At 51.9% G+C, this 18,215-nt stretch overlaps 1 long non-coding RNA gene across 1 annotated transcript in view; it reads right to left on the bottom strand.

Annotated features, from left to right (window-relative positions):
* The window catches only part of LOC119966837, a 28,768-nt gene extending 12,146 nt beyond the window's left edge, over positions 1 to 16,622 (bottom strand). Inside the window, exon 1 of the long non-coding RNA XR_005460851.1 lies at positions 16,480 to 16,622. This is a non-coding gene — a long non-coding RNA (uncharacterized LOC119966837). The remainder of the gene's footprint in view (positions 1 to 16,479) is intronic.
* Between the last annotated feature and the right edge of the window lie 1,593 nt (positions 16,623 to 18,215).

Below are 18,215 nucleotides of genomic sequence, written 5' to 3'. Positions count from 1 at the left end.
GTCGGAGCAGCCGAGGGCCCAGACTGGCGGAGGGCAGGCCAGGCCCAGCATGCAGCTGGCTCCCAGACGTTTTCCAAGTTCCTGGACTTTATCAACCAACCCGCACAGCCGATGCATCAAAAAACCCAGGGACACAATGACGGGATGAGGGCTGTCTTCCAGACTCTGCAGACGCTGTTAGAGGAGTCGAACCGCGTCCACGAGCAGGGAGTGGTGCCGCTCATGGCAGCAACCCAGGCCGACACCGCACGGGTGGCATCTGCGGTGGAGGCAATGGGTCAGGTTATGCAAGGCGTTAGGCTTAATGTGCACGCGTCATCCTCGGCCCTGGACAGGGTTGCCCTCTCACAGGCAGCAATGTGCCAGAGCCAACACAACATTGCCGGCGCGCTGCGGGCCTTGGCCGAGTCTCAGCAGGTCATGGCCCAGTCGCAGCACGCCATGGCACAGTCACAGCAGTCGATGGCACAGTCCCAGAAGTCGATGGCACAGTCCCAGCAGTCAGTCGCGGAGAGCATCAAACGCCTGACACATGTGCTGGATGGCGTCGTGCACTCACAGGTTGAGATCGCACAGTCCCTGGTGGGAAGGTCTAACTCCCTGGACTCCGTCACTGCAAACCTTCGGATCCTGGTGGATACCGTTGCAGGCCTCCAGGACTGGCAGCGCCAGGTGTCGGTGGCGCGACGGGGCACCTCCCCGCTCGCACCTCTGTCCCAAAGTGAGGCCCGGGGGCCACCGGGCTCCCCGAAGGAGGAGGAGGTTTCGGGGCCCGTCCCATTAACTCCATCACGGGACGTTCCGGAATTCTTGGCCTCCCCCCGTCCCATCCCTGGTGCATCGGGTGGGCAGCAGGCAGAGCAGGGTGGCACAACGTCACCCGAGATGCCCGCAGAGCAGCCTGGCCCATCAAGGCCGGGTCGCCCCAGGAAACGCTTGCCGAAGGAGAAACAAGTCGAAGGGGGCGATTCGCAGCAGTCCTCCTCCACTCCTGCTGTATCATCTGGGGAATCACTTAGACGTAGTGGTAGGGCCCGTAAGGCAACAAAGAGAGACACTGAGTAAGTTGGCACGGGTGAAGGGGACAGTTTAGTTGTAGGGGCTAGGGCACCTGTAAATTATTGTTCACATTAAACGCACTGTTCCACCTTACTTGTAATACCGTGTGATTGTTCCACAGCCACAGGAATCGTGATGGTGACCGAGTGTCGCTGGGGTTGATGAGCGGTGAAACTTCGGTGCCGGGTGTGCAGTTCCTTCCCCCCCACCCCCTCCACAGCTAGCCCACGCGAGCACGTGATGGAGTGTCGGTGACGAACTCAGCGGTCACCAAGGTGGATGGTTCAGCTATTGCCATGGGTCAGACTCTCTCTAACGATTCTGAGCTCACAGCTCATCGCAGAACAGGCTGTCATTATTCCACATGGCATTGATCACACCCGCTGACACAGCCATCAATGTTGTGCCATACCGTCTGGAACCAGTGGTAAGGTTGATGTCGAAGTGGAGCAGTGTACACTGAGGGGGGGGGGGGGGGGCGGCTGTGGTGGTGGCAGTCGTGTGTTAACCCTCTGCACGACTAGCGATGCAGGTGGTGGTTTGGTGTTCAGCGGGGATGTCACATGCGACGCGTGAACCGTGCTGCCACCAAGGCGTCGCATGCCCGCCGTCCTCGCCGGGTCCGTCGTGCCGCCTCCTGGGCATCACCAGCACCTGGGTCGTGTCTGCATGCTGCACCCGCCACTCCGCCAGCCTCCTCCTCCTCCTCCTCCTCCTCCTGCTCCTCCTCCCTCTCCTCCTCCTCCCTCTCCTTCTCCTCCTCCTCCTCCTCCTCCCTCTCCTCCTCCTCCTCTTCCTCCTCCTCTGTGCTGGCACCACTGCCACTGGCTTCTCCCTCCGCCTCCTGCAGCAGGTCATCTCCCCTCTGCATCGCGATGTTGTGCAGCGCACAGCAGACCACAACAATGCGAGCGACCCTGTCGGGCTGGTACTGCAGGGCCCCTCCGGAGCGGTCCAGGCACCTGAATCTCATCTTCAGGAGACCAAGGCAGCGCTCCACCACACCCCTGGTTGCTGCATGGGCCTCGTTGTATTGGGTTTCCGCATTGGTCTGAGGCCTCCGTATAGGCGTCATCAGCCAAGACCTCAGCGGATAACCCCTGTCGCCTAGCAACCAGCCCCTCAGCCGGGGGGCCCGTCCCTCAAACATCGCAGGGATGTACGACTGTGCCAGTATGTCGGAGTCATGCACACTCCCTGGGAACCTTGCACAGACGTTCATGAACGTCATGTGGGGGTCGCATACCACCTGGATATTCATGGAGTATGTCCCCCTCCTGTTTGTGAACACCTCCCTGTCCCTTGCAGGCGGGCGCATGGGGACGTGAACACAATCGATTGCCCCCTGCACCATCGGTATCCCGGCCATGCTGGCAAATTCACGAGCTCGTGAGTCTTGAGTTGCTCGGTCCTCGGGAAAGGTGATGTAGCGGTCCGCGATGGCATAGAGGGCGTCAGTCACATCCCGGATGCACCTGTGGACTGAGACTGGGAGATCCCGGAGAGGTCCCCGCTCGGAGACTGGAAGGAGCCGGTAGCATAGAAGTTAAGAGCGACCGTCACCTTGATGGCAACCGGGATCGCGTTTCCTCCCCCCGTTCCACGTGGGGCAAGGTGCGCCACGAGGTGACAGATATGTATCACCGTCCGCCTACTCAGCCGGAGTCTCCTCCTGCAGGTGATGTCCGTCATTGTTAGGAAAGAGATCCGGACACGGTACACCCTCGGCCTTGGTCATCGCCTCTGGTGCCGTGGCTGCACCCTCACTCTCTCCTCCTCCCCCTCCTCCTCCTCCTCCCCCCCATGCTGCTCGGCGACTGGCAACTCCTCAGCCCTTCCCTCTGCTGCTGCAGCTGGCCCTGCATCCACTGCGGGTTGTGGGTGTGGATGCTGCTGCATCTCCAAATGCAGTAGAGCGGCCCCAACCACTGCGCAGAACATAGCCGTTCTGTTCGCAGACATTGTGCTAACCTACAGAAGGGTGGTGGGGGCAGAGAAACGGGACATGTTAGACGGACGTTAGTCGACACCTCGGCAGCCGCCTGCCATGGGATACCTGTGTGTCCCGGTGGCCTGGTCGCGCTGCTGACACGCGGGCAGCCTAACTCCTGGTCACTTTCTGCATCCAACGGGCAGTTAACTACGTCCTCTTCACCGGTGCGTCAGTGGCCTGTGCCCGTAAGCCACAGGGGAACCAGCGGCTGTGTCCTCGTGACCGGCACGCCATGGCATGGTGGCAGACATTTTGTAACCGGGGTTGGACGGGTCACTTGCTCACTCTCTCCTACCCCCCCCCCACTCCCCCCCCCTCCGTCTCCCCCACTCCCCCCTCCGTCTCCCCCACTCCCCCCCCTCCGTCTCCCCCACTCCCCCTCTCCGTCTCCCACACTCCCCCCCCTCAGTCTCCCCCACTCCCCCCTCCGTCTCCCACACTCCCCACTCCGTCTCCCACACTTCCCCCCTCCGTCTCCCGCACTCCTCCCCTCAGTCTCCCCCACTCCCCCCTCCGTCTCCTACACTCCCTCCCGCTCTGGACCCCCCTCCCGTTCTCGGGGATGCCTTCCCCGTTGTGGCCAGACTCCAGCAGTGCGCTGAGCGGTGCGCTGAGCGGTGCGCTCACCTACTCGAAGCTCTTGTCAGCCAGCACGACTGGTTGACGAACTTGAAAAGCAGGTGTGTTGGCCGGCGTGAAAACATTGCGTCATGACGTCGGGATGGGCCGAAGAATAGCGGGGGACCAATAAGTCGGGCTTCTGGTCGTGTCGGGGGGATCTTTCGAGGCCTTTGCCGGGAATGCTGACGTGTAGTTTGTGCGGGGTTCGGAGTATAGCGGGAGGGCGTCGGACCGGCGTCGCCATGAAAATATGCGCGGCCCGCTATTCTCTGAACCGGCGTGAGTGCGGAAAACCGCGCCCCATATGTTTTGCAGGGTTAAAATTTCCCCCAATAGCTGTGCATAAGATTGTTGAACATAATAAACAGGAGCAGAAAAGGTCATATGGCCCCTTGAGACTGCTCCACCATTTACTGAGATCATTACTCATCTCCCACTCAATTCCATTTACCTGGCCTAACCCCATTTCCCTTGAATCCCACAGTCTTGCCATGAAGTTCATAAACATGTACTGTTTCCACCTCAAAGAGTGTAAATGTAAGGTGTTCAGATTCCCCGGTGCAGGCTTGTATTTGATGAAATTGATGAATTTATATGTGTGTCAAACTTAACCTTGCATTATTTCTGAGAGGCTTGTGATAGCATTCGGAATGAATCATTCTCAGCAGTTTGGCTTTGAGTCATTGATGAATATCTGACAGCAGAACAATTTCAGGGAAGCAAAATGAATTGCAAGATAATTAACATTACTAATATGCTTACATCAATATTATATTATTTTCTGTATTTAAGTGGCATCCTAATTTTGTAAAGCGTTAATATTAAATAAGAAATAACCAGACTCCGATTCCAATTCAATCAATTTCTTTAAGTTTGCAGATCTCCGAGTCTCCTCACCTCCTCTCACCCTGCTGAGAACGATTCACAGTAACGTCTGAGATGATGCACAATGGAATGTTGTAAATTAAAAAACTGTATTTTTTTCATAAAATATGCAGCTTGTAAATTTACACCGGATTATCATTTCTCACCTGGAGGTTGGTGTATTGCATACTAATAAACAATCAAGCAAAACAGTCTGCTGCAGCAAAACAATCTGTCAGACATCAAGGTCGATCTTGGGCTGGATTATCCGTTTGCCGACGCCAAAATCGCGGTAGACGCCAGTTTGATGCCAAATGCTCAAGCACCCCCCAAAAAGGTGGAAATGTGTCGCTCGCCACATGGGCTGAATGTTCTGTAGGCATTTCATTAGTGGGCATGACGCCCGATGCTGTGGAGCCTCCGTGATTCACCGACTCCGATGGGGCGATTTCCTGACGGCGTGGTTCACTTGTGGTTATAAAAATTGTGAACCTGGCATCGTGGCTGCTGAGCGAGAGAGAGGGGAGGTAGGAAATGCCGTGGAGTGACTGAGAGCTGCTGGCCTTGACACCGGCTGTGCTGGCTGTGGTGGGGGAGGCCTGCCAGGGCCGGGGGAGGGGAGGGTGGGGGTAGACAGGCTGAGCAGCCGGAGCACCGCCCCACAGCGCCCAGGCATGAACCACCATTATGGCGGCCATCTTGCTGGCCACCTACCTCGGCCCCTGGTTCTACACAGTGTCACTGGCCGTGTGGGTGCAGACTAGGGGGGAGGAGGGTTGCTGGCCAGTGGCAATGACACCACCATCCCAGATCCACACCCCTCACCTCCCACGCCACGAAACCAACCCCCTCCACGACACATACTTCCGGCGCGATGAGCTGGGGGCACTGAGTTGGCAGTGACAGTGGGTCTGGTCCATGGGATGGAGGATGATGACAGCCTGCTCTGCGATGACCTCAATGCTCCACATCATTTGACAATGTCTGACTCATGCCATAGTAGCACATTCCACCTGGGTGATCCCTGCATGTGAGCTAGCCAGTCCATCACATGGCCCTGTCGAATCGCTGGGAGGAGGTGCGAGGGATTGTCAGGTGGGGGGGGGGGGGGGGCTACACGGTCCACCCACTGGGCATCACTCGTCCACCACCCCCCACTTCCACTGGCCAGCACTGACTGGCCAAGTCCCACACCCATCAGACTGCACACCGAGGCAGGTTTCAACGGTGTAAAACAGGTGTTTATTGTTAACAGTATTATACAAAGTCTGTGCCCCAGCCCCTATAACTAAACTGTGCCCTGCACCCGGACCAACATAACCGGTGTCCAATTTTCTGGCCTCACGGGGTCCTATCGCTGAGCCTCGGTGAAACCCCAGATGGGACAGCCGGAGTGGAGACAGCCTGCTGTGATTCCCGTCCTGCGACAAGGGTCCCCATTGGCGGACGTCTCCTGGGTCAACCCGGCGTGGATGGGCCCAGCTGCTGCTCGGGCATCCCGCGTGGCATGGTGCTGCCAAGCTCTGTCCGCTGCCCACCAGATGTATCAGGGACAGGAGGGAGGGAGCCCGAGGTGCTGCGGTGTTCCGGCACCTCCCCTGTGGGGTTCACCGACACGGACCCCAGCACCTTCTCCTCCCTCGCGGTACCCGATGGCCCTCGGGCTACTCCAGGAGATGCGGGTGTGAGCGGAGCCACCCCTGAGGCTCCCTTGCCACCTGCTGCTGTCAGTCCTGGAGGCCCTCTCTGGTCTCATCCAGGGTCTGCATGTTCACGGCCATGGAGCACAGGGAGTGGACCATCTCCGTCTGGGACTGTGCCACCACCCTGCCATGTCAGCCAGTGACTAGGCCACGTCCCTTTGGGTCTGGGCCACGGCAGTTAGTGAGTGGGCCACGTTCCTTTGGGTCTGGGCCACAGCAGCTAGTGAGTGGGCCATGTCCCTCTGGGACTTGGCCACCCCACCCAGTGTTTATGCCACGCCAGCCAGTGCCTGGCCAATGCCGCTGGCATTCCCAGCCATGGCCTGCTGTGACTGGGTCATGCTGAGGAGCGCCATTGCGATGTCCCTGTGAGAGGGCAGCCCTGACCTGGGCCTCGGCCACCGCCTGCACAGAATACCCCAGGCCTTGCACACTCTGACGCATATCCGACACCGTCGGCCCCATTACCTTCAACGCGGACGCCACCTGTGCGGTGTCGGCCCGGGTGGCGCGCATGACCGCACCTGCAGGAGCTGGACGCCAACCGTCATCCCCTCCTATAGTCACTGGGTCTCTGACTGCATCTCCATTGTGGATGGGACTGGATGTTCCAGCAGCCCGAGACACATGTGGGCCGCAGCAGGTTCTTGGGGCCGGCCTGCCCTCCGACCATCCAGCCCCTCGGCTGCTCCTACTTCCACCTCCTATACCAGATGCGATGTATGGTGCACAGCAGATAGTGTCCCAGGAGCCTCTTCACTAATGTGCCCAACCGAGGTGATAGTCTCTGGGATGGTGGAGGGTGTAGGAGACAGCTGAGATGGAAAGTCTGTGTCCTCATCCGACCCGAACTCTGGGGTCTTCCGAGTCTCGGGCAGAGGGCTGGTGTTCAGGCTGCTTTCCCTGTCAGTGCTCTGCCATCTGGGGGGCACCGGCTCTGGAACTTGCTGGGGGCGGAGTCTCCGGATGGACCATCCCCATCTCCGGCAGGTCCTATAAGACATAAGACGGCATGTATGGTTAGAGAGCAGGACGGGGGGGGAGGGGGGGACATGGGGGAGGGGTTGGGGAGGTGAGGGAAGTGTGGGGTGTGGGTTGTGGAGAGGGCGAGGGGGTTGTGGGTTGCAGAGTGTGAGGGGGGTTTGTGGGGGTAGATGTCCACAACTGTACCATGGAGATCCGCAACTAAGCAGAGTCTCACTTGCTTGCCCACCGCTGACCGCAGCGTTAGCAAACCTTTTTCCTGGGCCACCAACCACATCCGGTGCCCTCTGTTCGGGCATGGTGAGGGGCCGCAGGTCTGGTGGTCCCCTTGCGGTCTTCTCCCGATTTTTGTACACGGCCTTCTCCTGGTGGGGGGAGGGGTGCAAACACAAACAACGACACCATTAGACGGTCCGGCGCATGCACCCCTGGGATTGGGTACATAGTGGCCTCAGAGGCCAGGGCACCAGACTATGGCAGATGGCATGGGTGCTGGCATGTGGGGCCAGGTGGAGGTTTGGCCATTGCCCGGGGGGGGGGGGGGGGGGGGGGTGCATGGGGCGGCCTATGGGTATGTGGGGGGAGGGGGGAAACACAAACACTAACAGTAATAGATGTTCCGACGCATGCAGCCCAGGGGTTGGGTAGATACCCGGCCATTGCGGCTGGCATGGGTGCTGGCATGTGGGGGCAGGGTGGGGGTGCGGCCGTCCCCCGGGGAAAAGGTCCGGGTTACATGTGTGTGGGGGGGGGGGGAACGGGGGTTGGTGCCAGGGGCACAGCGCTGTCTGCTCACTCTGACCACCCTGAGGAGTTTGTGCAGTTTCTTCCTGCACTGGATGCCACTTCAGACGACATTGCCCACGCCGCTGACCGCGTCTGCCACCTGCGCCCAGGCACGACGGATGCCGAACAGCGGCCCGTGGTGTCCTTCCTCCCGAGCCAAGGTACAAGGTCATCCTTCTCTCCTCCACAGCGCCCAGGAGGGTGTCCAGCTCAGTGTCCCTGGCGCTGCTCTCCTCCCAGCCATCTTGTTGACTGGGACGATATGTGTGTGGGGGGAAGGATCGTTTAAGTGCGTTTGCGGCGCGTGAGTCTCATGTGTGGCAATCACAGACCCGGCGAATTCGGCGCCGTTTCCCTTGGAACTGGTTGCGATCCATGTGGCGATGGTGCCAGCCCATTTAGAGTTGCTGAATCAGTGCCGCTGTTGTGCCATTTTTCCTATCGTAAAACACCACAGTGTCCACACTGGCGTTAATCTCAATATCGGAGAACCCAGCCCCTCGATTTTGTGCAAAAGTGTAAAATGAGTAATAACGAGTCAACAGCCTATTTTACCTTCTAATTTTTACTTCCATTGACTCAATTAATAAAAACGGGAAGGATGTAAAACCGGCTGTCGTGTTGTCACCTGATTTATGCTGTCACACAAAATTCTCCAATGACCCCACCAATGAGTTCCATGGTGGGCACATGGGGGAGAATTTGGCAGGAGTGTAACAATCAGTTTTGCACTGACGTAAATTTCCTGGAGCATCATCTGCTGGTGCCCGCCATGGCGGGTGTGTAAACCCACTGGAAGCCAGCGTGAAACTGATTTGCCTCCTGCTAATGGGATGCAGATGAAGGGCCGACCAGAATCCTCCACCCATGCCCAGCTATCTGTGATGCCAATGGGAAAAAACATCGATGCAAAACACATCTGGAACAACGCGGTGTGCAAATGCGGGGGCACACCTGAACAATGCCTGGGGTTACCTCCAGGTTTCACAGTAGAGGCCGCCAACAATCCTGGACCCACCCAGTACACAACAGCAGTTGGTGGGGAAGCATCTACAGTTAAAAGAAAATTACTGCAGACGCTGGAATCTTAAACGAAAGAGAAAATGCTGGAAAATTTCAGCAAGTCTGGCAGCATCTGTAGGGAGAGAAAAGAGCGAACGTTTCGAGTCCGATGACTCTTTGTCAAAGCAAGGAGGGAGATGTAGATGCTTTGTCAAAGCATCTACAGATGGTTCTTTTAGTTTCCGCGTCATCAAAGACGTCCGTGTTCCCGCCTCAGAGTGTTCCTTGAGATCCATTTTCATTTTAAGGATGTCCATTTTCTTTCTTCAACTGTGGGTCAGTGATGTTGGGCACCTTTTCAATATGGCACCCAGATACGACAGCAGACTATGTGTCATCAGGCCTTCCCCGCTATGGAATACACAGCGAAACACCTCCTGCCTCCTGCTAATGGGATGCAGATGAAGGGCCGACCAGAATCCTCCACCCATGCCCAGCTATCTGTGATGCCAATGGGAAAAAACATCGATGCAAAACACATCTGGAACAGCTGGAGTAATTAATGAGGTCAGGCCCGGATGATATGGCATGGTTTCCTGCAGGCCTCTGCAGTGGGAAACATTCTGGCAACACCATGATTCTGAATCTGGCATTATTTTAAAGCGCACCCGGATCTCAAAGTTAAATTCAAGACCCCTCCTCTCCTACGGACATCAGAAAAACCCTTCAACTCCCACCCGCAGAAGGGGACTCAACTCACCCACACCCCACCCCTGCCCATGGATAAGGGGAACACCTACTCGACACGCAGAAGGGGGAACCCCCCTGTTGGAGGAGGGTAACATTTCTCCAGTGCCTCCAGGCATTGCCCTTGTCATTGCCCCCAGGCATTGCCCCTGTCATTGCCCCATGACATGCTCCCAACCTCCTGGGGGCTCCAGGCACGTTTACACCCTTGGTATGTTCATCATGGCTGGTTTTGTTTTTGAAAACTGTAACATCCCACACAGAACCTACATGATGGGAATGCTTGCCTTCCCCGTGCTCCTTGAGGAGTGCAATCTCCCCCGCTAGGGGCAGAGTATCTCCATTAACCCATGTGTAAAAGATTGGCAAGTAAGGCACTGACCAGAATAGGAACCCAGTAGGGATTTACTGGGTAGTGTACATATCGTTTGTGTAAATAAACTTTATTCTTATTTTACTCAGTGTGGACTCCTGTGTCCTTATTAAAAATATATCAGTAGTGATTTGTGCTGACATGATGTAATGCTGCCAGGGGAGGGAAGGAACGTTGTGGCATTTCGGTGACCTTTACGTTAGTGATGGAAAGGGATAAGTATACCCCGCAGAGTTATAGCTGGGGGAAGGGCAATTATGATGCCATTAGACATGACTTAGGATGTGTAGGTTGGAGAAGTAGGCTGCAAGGGTTGGGCACACTGGATATGTGGAGCTTGTTCAAGGAACAGCTATTGCATGTTCTTGATAAGTACGTACCAGTCAGGCAGGGAGGAAGGGGTCGAGCGAGGGAACCGTGGTTTACCAAAGAAGTGGAATCTCTTGTTAAGAGGAAAAAGGAGGCCTATGTGAAGATGAGGCGTGAAGTTTCAGTTGGGGCGCATGTTAGTTACAAGGAAGCGAGGAAGGATCTAAAGAGAGAGCTGAGACGAGCAAGGAGGGGACATGAGAAGTCTTTGGCTGGTAGGATCAAGGAAAACCCAAAAGCTTTCTATAAGTATGTCAGGAATAAAAGAATGACTAGGGTAAGAGTAGGGCCAGTCAAGGACAGTGGTGGGAAGTTGTGTGTGGAGGCTGAGGAGATAAGCGAGATACTAAATGAATACTTTTCGTCAGTATTCACTCAAGATAAAGATAATATTGTGGAGGAGAATGCTGAGACCCAGGCTATTAGAATAGATGGCAGTGAGGTGCGTAGGGAAGAAGTGTTGGCAATTCTGGACAAGGTGAAAATAGATAAGTCCCCGGGGCCTGATGGGATTTATCCTAGGATTCTCTGGGAAGCCAGGGAAGAGATTGCTGAGCCTTTGGCTTTGATTTTTAGGTCATCATTGGCTACAGGAATAGTGCCAGAGGACTGGAGGATAGCAAATGTGGTCCCTTTGTTTAAGAAGGGGAGTAGAGATAACCCCGGTAACCATAGGCCGGTGAGCCTAACGTCTGTGGTGGGTAAAGTCTTGGAGAGGATTATAAAAGATACGATTTATAATCATCTAGATAGGAATAATATGATTAGGGATAGTCAGCATGGTTTTGTGAAGGGTAGGTCATGCCTCACAAACCTTATTGAGTTCTTTGAGAAGGTGACTGAACAGGTAGACGAGGGTAGAGCAGTTGATGTGGTGTATATGGATTTCAGTAAAGCGTTTGATAAGGTTCCCCACGGTCAGCTAATGCAGAAAATACGGAGGCTGGGGATTGAGGGTGATTTAGAGGTGTGGATCAGAAATTGGCTAGTTGAAAGAAGACAGAGAGTGGTAGTTGATGGGAAATGTTCAGAATGGAGTTCAGTTACGAGTGGCGTACACAAGGATCTGTTCTGGGGCCGTTGCTGTTTGTCATTTTTATAAATGACCTAGAGGAGGGCGCAGAAGGATGGGTGAGTAAATTTGCAGACGACACTAAAGTCGGTGGAGTTGTAGACAGTGCGGAAGGATGTTGCAGGTTACAGAGGGACATAGATAAGCTGCAGAGCTGGGCTGAGAGGTGGCAAATGGAGTTTAATGTGGAGAAGTGTGAGGCGATTCACTTTGGAAAGAATAACAGGAATGCGGAATATTTGGCTAATGGTAAAATTCTTGGTAGTGTGGATGAGCAGAGGGATCTCGGTGTCCATGTACATAGATCCCTGAAAGTTGCCACCCAGGTTGATAGGGTTGTGAAGAAGGCCTATGGTGTGTTGGCCTTTATTGGTAGAGGGATTGAGTTCTGGAGCCATGAGGTGATGTTGCAGTTGTACAAAACTCTAGTACGGCCGCATTTGGAGTATTGCGTACAGTTCTGGTCACCTCATTATAGGAAGGACGTGGAAGCTTTGGAACGGGTGCAGAGGAGATTTACCAGGATGTTGCCTGGTATGGAGGGAAAATCTTATGAGGAAAGGCTGATGGACTTGAGGTTGTTTTCGTTAGAGAGAAGAAGGTTAAGAGGTGACTTAATAGAGGCATACAAAATGATCAGAGGGTTAGATAGGGTGGACAGCGAGAGCCTTCTCCCGCGGATGGAGGTGGCTAGCACGAGGGGACATAGCCTTAAATTGAGGGGTAATAGATATAGGACAGAGGTCAGAGGTGGGTTTTTTACGCAAAGAGTGGTGAGGCCGTGGAATGCCCTACCTGCAACAGTAGTGAACTCGCCAACATTGAGGGCATTTAAAAGTTTATTGGATAAGCATATGGATGATAAGGGCATAGTGTAGGTTAGATGGCCTTTAGTTTTTTTTCCATGTCGGTGCAACATCGAGGGCCGAAGGGCCTGTACTGCGCTGTATCGTTCTATGTTCTATGTTCTATCACACCCATGGGGAGGAGAAGATCTCAAACTGATATCTTGATGGCGCAATAGCTTTCTTGTCCGCTCTCAAGGTTTACTCTGCAGCCCCTCAGCAGGGAAGCTCATATTCCATGAGGCTTACTGGGAGGATAATTGGTCCGTCCCCGTAGATCTCATGCGTGTTCTGAAATCCAATGGCTGTGCTTCTTGCTCCTGTGCAGCTGGATTAAGAGGCGTATATCTCAATGGTGAGCGCCACTTTCTTGCTGATCATCATGGTGGAATCACCACTGCTCTTTGGCCTGTTCACCGTCAGAAACGTCTGATACCTGGATCTCCATATTGCAGTCCTCGAACTCCCTGGTCTCCATGTCGGGTCCCCAGGTGGCAACGCCCTCGATGTTGCTGGTCCAAGGCTGCCTGAGAAGGAGTAGGTTCCTCCAGAGGAGTTGTGGCAAAAGCTGGCCTCCTGCTTCTGAGGTGGTCTAAATGCTTCTTCATTACTCAGTTCTGTGCCTGAACCTGTCTGCTAAATGATCGTTTCTGGAACCCACCTGCTGCCTTCACCCAAGCTCCTCATGTAAACTGCGTCACCTAGTACAAACTGGTCGGTGGTCCAAGTACGTCTGGCTGGGCAATGCCTTTGCTGCTTTTAAACATGGTATATTTTCTCGCCAATATTTGGAAACACAAAGCTGAGGCCAAAGTCTCCGGCCCATGAAAAGTTCTGTCAACGCTATGCCGGTCACGACATGTGGGGTGGTACAGGAGCAGAATAAAAACCTGGCCATGCGTGTGTCGAAGGATCCCAAGGTTTGCTTCTTCAAGCCACTTTTATCGGCCAGTCCTTTTGAGGACATGTGGTACAGGCTGTGAGGATGTGTCGCACCCGTTTGCCTTCGCAAAACCTCCGAACACTTCACTAGTAAATGAAATGCCGTTGTCAGAAACCAACACCTCCTGGATACAGTGTGCACTAAATGAGAGCTGTAGTTTCTCAATCATCACCTTCACGGTAGTGGGCAACAGCTTGGCGACCTCTAACCACTCTGAATGAGCATCCATAATAATCAGTAACATGGAGCCCTGAAACGGACTGGCAAAATCTGCATGAAGCCGCACCCAGGGCTGCCCGGGCCACTCCCATGGGTGAAGAGGGTGAGACCTTCTGCAGTTCCTGGCAAACACTGCAAAGCTGGGCCAGTCGCTCTATCTCCAGATCCAGTCCTGGCCATACGATATAACTGCAGGCAAGCTGTTTGATTTTTGATACCCCTCGGTGCCTGTTATACAGATCTCGCAGTATGAAGACCTGACCCTTGTGTGGGACCACAACGTGAGTCCCCCACAAAAAGATGCCATCTTCGATGCTGAACTCGGCTATCTTGGTGGGAAAGGCTTTTAACTCATTGGACAGTTTCCAATGTTGACCCCCGTACAGCACCATATGGTGGACTTTGGACAATAAAGGATCGGTTTGCATCCATTCACATATTTGGGCCGCCGTGACAGGTAACGTATCCATGAAGTTCAATATGGCTACAACTTCATCGGTCCTGGGAGAAGTCAAATGTCTCGTCGACAGCGGAAGTTTACTGATCCCATCCTCATCGCCAATTTAGTGGCCACGGAGGAGCCCACAACGAGAGGAGTAAAGAAACTCATAATAAACAACTGCTTACACAATATACTTCAGGTCCAAGCTGGAACTACTCTGCTTGACTCCCGTTCGGGCAGAGCTTTTATTGCCAAAGTTCATTATTCCACTGATGGGCCCCTGCCCTTTGGTGGGGAAGCTCGTATTGCACCAGTCTCAGAGGACGCTAATTGGCCCGCAAGTCTCGTGCAGGTTATAACAAGGGTCCTTGTTGTCAGGATCCAATAAAGCAGCACTCTTGGGACCCCATGCAGCGTATTGGGATATTCAAAAAAACACATATGCATCTACACAAGATAGACAAACGCACACACTCATATACACCCAAATATTGGTTATGGTACATCACATAAAACTTCTGTATTTAGATATTATTTAAATTTTCCGTTACAGTGAATGTTGTAAATTGTATAATTTACATGCTATAGATTTAATGGACATTTTTTAATACGTAGACACTCTTTTGAACATTACATTTTATCTGAGTCTGCATAGCTTTTAAAAACATTTTAGAATTCTGCACCTAGTTCCTTAGATGAATCATCCATATCTTTCTGGTTTATGATTCTGTAATTCTCAATGCCATGTTCTTTGAGGCATCTTGACATTGTGGAAGGCAAGATATAAATGCAAGTTTGTTCTTTTCTTTCTTTATTGACAAGAAAATACCAGAATCAAAATGCACAACTGATCAGCCGTGTTTGAATTGCATGTTACCACATTCACCCTTACAACACATCAATTTATTTCTTTTTGCAAAACTTTATCGAGTCTAAAACTCCAGTTGCGCGCATGTGCATCACAGACAGCTTCGGAAGCAACATGAGCTGACTCTTCACTTGGCTATTGACAGCAGTTATTGCGTCAGACAACTTGGAGCAGAGAATGAAAGCTCAGTACAAGACAGGCAGCAAGCTCGAAGGAATGATAAATGCTTGCTTTCTACTTCTCCAGGAGCTAGCTACCTGCAAGACTCATCTCTAAAGCATTCTGTGTGAATGCACCAGCAAAAGAATCATGGCTGGAGCTGATAATGTTGACAAATACTCTGTAATGATACAACATTTATCAAATCCTATCTGAACATTCACTGCATTGTGTTTCCAAGGGCATTCATATTCAGATTAAGTGCATAGCTGGAGCAAATTGCTACTTCAAGTGGCTAGGCATTGGCAAATTAACCATGTGAAATAAGCTAAGCTTCAACTTTAATTGTCGCTATTGTTGATGGGAATGACTAATGATGATGTTCATGCCGAATACGTAAAAGAGGATAAATTGAAATCTGGAACCTAATGAACATTGCTTTGGAAGTATTGTAGTTGACATCACTGACATTGAAAAGGTGTTTTTTTTTGTTAGAATATGACACACTAAATCTGCTTTTCATTTTTTTTTTGCAAAAGGTGCCTCCTTATCAAATCAAAACCAAGTTAAGAATAGGCTAGAAATTAATATCACTGTCTGTAGATTAATTCAGTCAGCAGCCTTTCCCGATTTAGTGATATAGATATGAAAAATAATATTGAAAATCAGAATACAACCCATAACTACAGGGTCTTATGTTTTTGTCATTCAGTCCAGCCACAGGAAACATGACAAAAGCTGCCCAAATGATTGACGTAGCTGTCACCTTCTGTCAATGTAGATGTGATGCATTAAGTATTAATAGAATACCATAGAGTGCTGATCGTTGAACACATTCTGGAATGAGGTCCATGATTTATCTCATGTTGCGGGTAAAATAAATTCCGAGACAATAAGCCATTTTAACTGAACCCTTTGGGGGCTGGGTGTGGGAAGCTGGAGCTGGGGAAGCTGGCACGATCCGATCAGCCATCAGTTTTTCACCTGGCCTTGTTTATTTTCCGTGAACCTCAGTGGAAAGCAAAATGGAGTGGGATCTGGAGTGACCCTGTCAGATTGCTAATGAGTGAGTGAGGTTAAAATTACCCAATAAATAATCAAACAAACATGCAGGATGAAATTCTACCCCTGCCTGTAAACTGGTTCAAAATGAATTTTGAGGCCCTAACACAGAAGATGTCTGAGACTTATTCGAGACCGGGCTTCATTTGCATTGAGTGACGAGTTCTGGATGCCAGTTGCGTGTCACAATGTAGCTTGCTGCACATTTTCAATGCCAAGGTTGCTAAGGTGGGGTGAGGTAAAGTGAGGGAAAGCTGGGGAAGGGAATTGACCCTGGCCCGACAGTGACCCACAGTTGTTTTATGGGACCAGGGGAGCATCCCCTGTTCCTACATGCTCTGGAAAAATTAAGAAGCAAAGCTATATACCTTTCGAATTGTTCTCCAGTTTTAAGGACAACTGAAGATCTGAGGAAATCGGGATGAACGTGTGTATCGCCAGTTCTGAGCATTTGACGACCAATTTTATTCGAGATCCAACAACCAGAAGTCGCTCCCTTCCAATTTGTCAGGTTGCATCCTTCTGAGGAGATAAAGTGAGGGAGATCACAACTCAAAATTGGTCTTCCAACTTTGAAGTTACCCAAAATGAAATGGATGCAACCCTGTTCAATTCCTCCACCATAAATCTTATCATAATCCAGAACTAATGTTCTTAGTTTTCAGGTACTTGGACCAGGAACAGAGCAGATGAAGAGTTGTGGGAAATTAGAAACTTCGGCTCAAACAGATGTATTTGGGTCTGAAATGAAAACAGAAAATGCTGGATAAACTCAACAGGCCTGGCAGCATCTGTGGTGAGAGAAGCAAATGTTTCAAGTCCAGATGACTCATTTGAACTCAAAATTTGCCGGAGGAAGCAAAAATCAAACAGATAAATTGGCAGTCTTAGATATTTGTTTTCAACCTAAATCCATGCAAGAAAATAAACTGCTTCCTTGCAATTTCTGTTTCTTCATTATCTATAATTTATATTATTCATGGAATCCCTACAATGCAGAATGAGGCCAATCGGACTTTCGAGTACGCACCGACCCTCCGAAAGTGCACCCTACCTCAGCCCACTCTCCTGTCCTATCCCCATACCTCACCTCAGCGTTGGACACTAATCGGCAATTTAACACGGCCAAACCACCTAACCCACACATCTTTGGACTGTGAAAGGAAACTGGAGCACCCCAAGGAAACGCACACAGATGGGGAGAACGTGGAAACTCCACACAGATAGTTACTCAAGGTCACAATTGAACCCAGGTCTCCAGTGCTGTGAGGTGGCAGTGCTATCCAGCGGCGTAGGTACATCCATAGTACCATTAGGAAGGGAGCTGCAATGTTGTGACCCAGTGACAAGGAAGGAGCAGCAATTTAGTTCCAAGTAAGCATGGTTTGTGGCTTGGAGGGGAACTTGAAGGTTGTGGTGCCACTGATGCCCTTGTCCTTCCAGGGGTAAAGATCATAGACTTGGAAGGTGCTGTCAAAGGAGCCTTGTGAGTTGCTGCAGTGCATCTTGTAGACGTTGGTATCATTGTGCATTGGTCCTGGACGCAGTGGATGTTGAAGGCTGTAAGTGGGCTGTCAATCAGGCAGGATTTTGTCCTCGATGTGTTGAGCTTCTTGAGTGTTGTTGGTGTTTCACTCATCCAAACAGGTGCAGATTATTCCACCACCCTCCTGAATTGTGTTTTGTAGGTGGTAGACAGGGTTTGGGGAGTCAGGAGGTCAAACTCTGACCTGTTCTTGCAGCCGTGGTATTTGTATGGCTCGTCCAGTTCAGTTTTTGGTCAATGGTAAATGCCAGGATGTTGATAGTGGGGGTTGCAGGGATGGTAATGCCATTGAATGTCAAGGGAGATTTTTGATTCTCTCTTGTTGGAGATGGTGATTACCTGGCACTTCTGTGGCGCAAATGCTAATCCACTTATCAGCCTAAGGCTGAATGTTCTCCGAGTCTTGCTAAAAATGGACTTGGAAATCTTCATTACCTGATGAGTTGAAGAAACCTTGGCTGCAGTGCACCTTCTAGATGGTACACACTGCAGCCACTCTGCACTCGTGGTGATAGTAGTGAATGTTTAATGTGGCGGACAGGATGCCAATTAACTTGA

Source organism: Scyliorhinus canicula, chromosome 6 (genome assembly GCF_902713615.1).
Source record: "Scyliorhinus canicula chromosome 6, sScyCan1.1, whole genome shotgun sequence".
Classification (NCBI taxonomy): Eukaryota; Metazoa; Chordata; class Chondrichthyes; order Carcharhiniformes; family Scyliorhinidae; genus Scyliorhinus; species Scyliorhinus canicula.
This window is presented reverse-complemented; position numbering and strand designations above follow the sequence as displayed.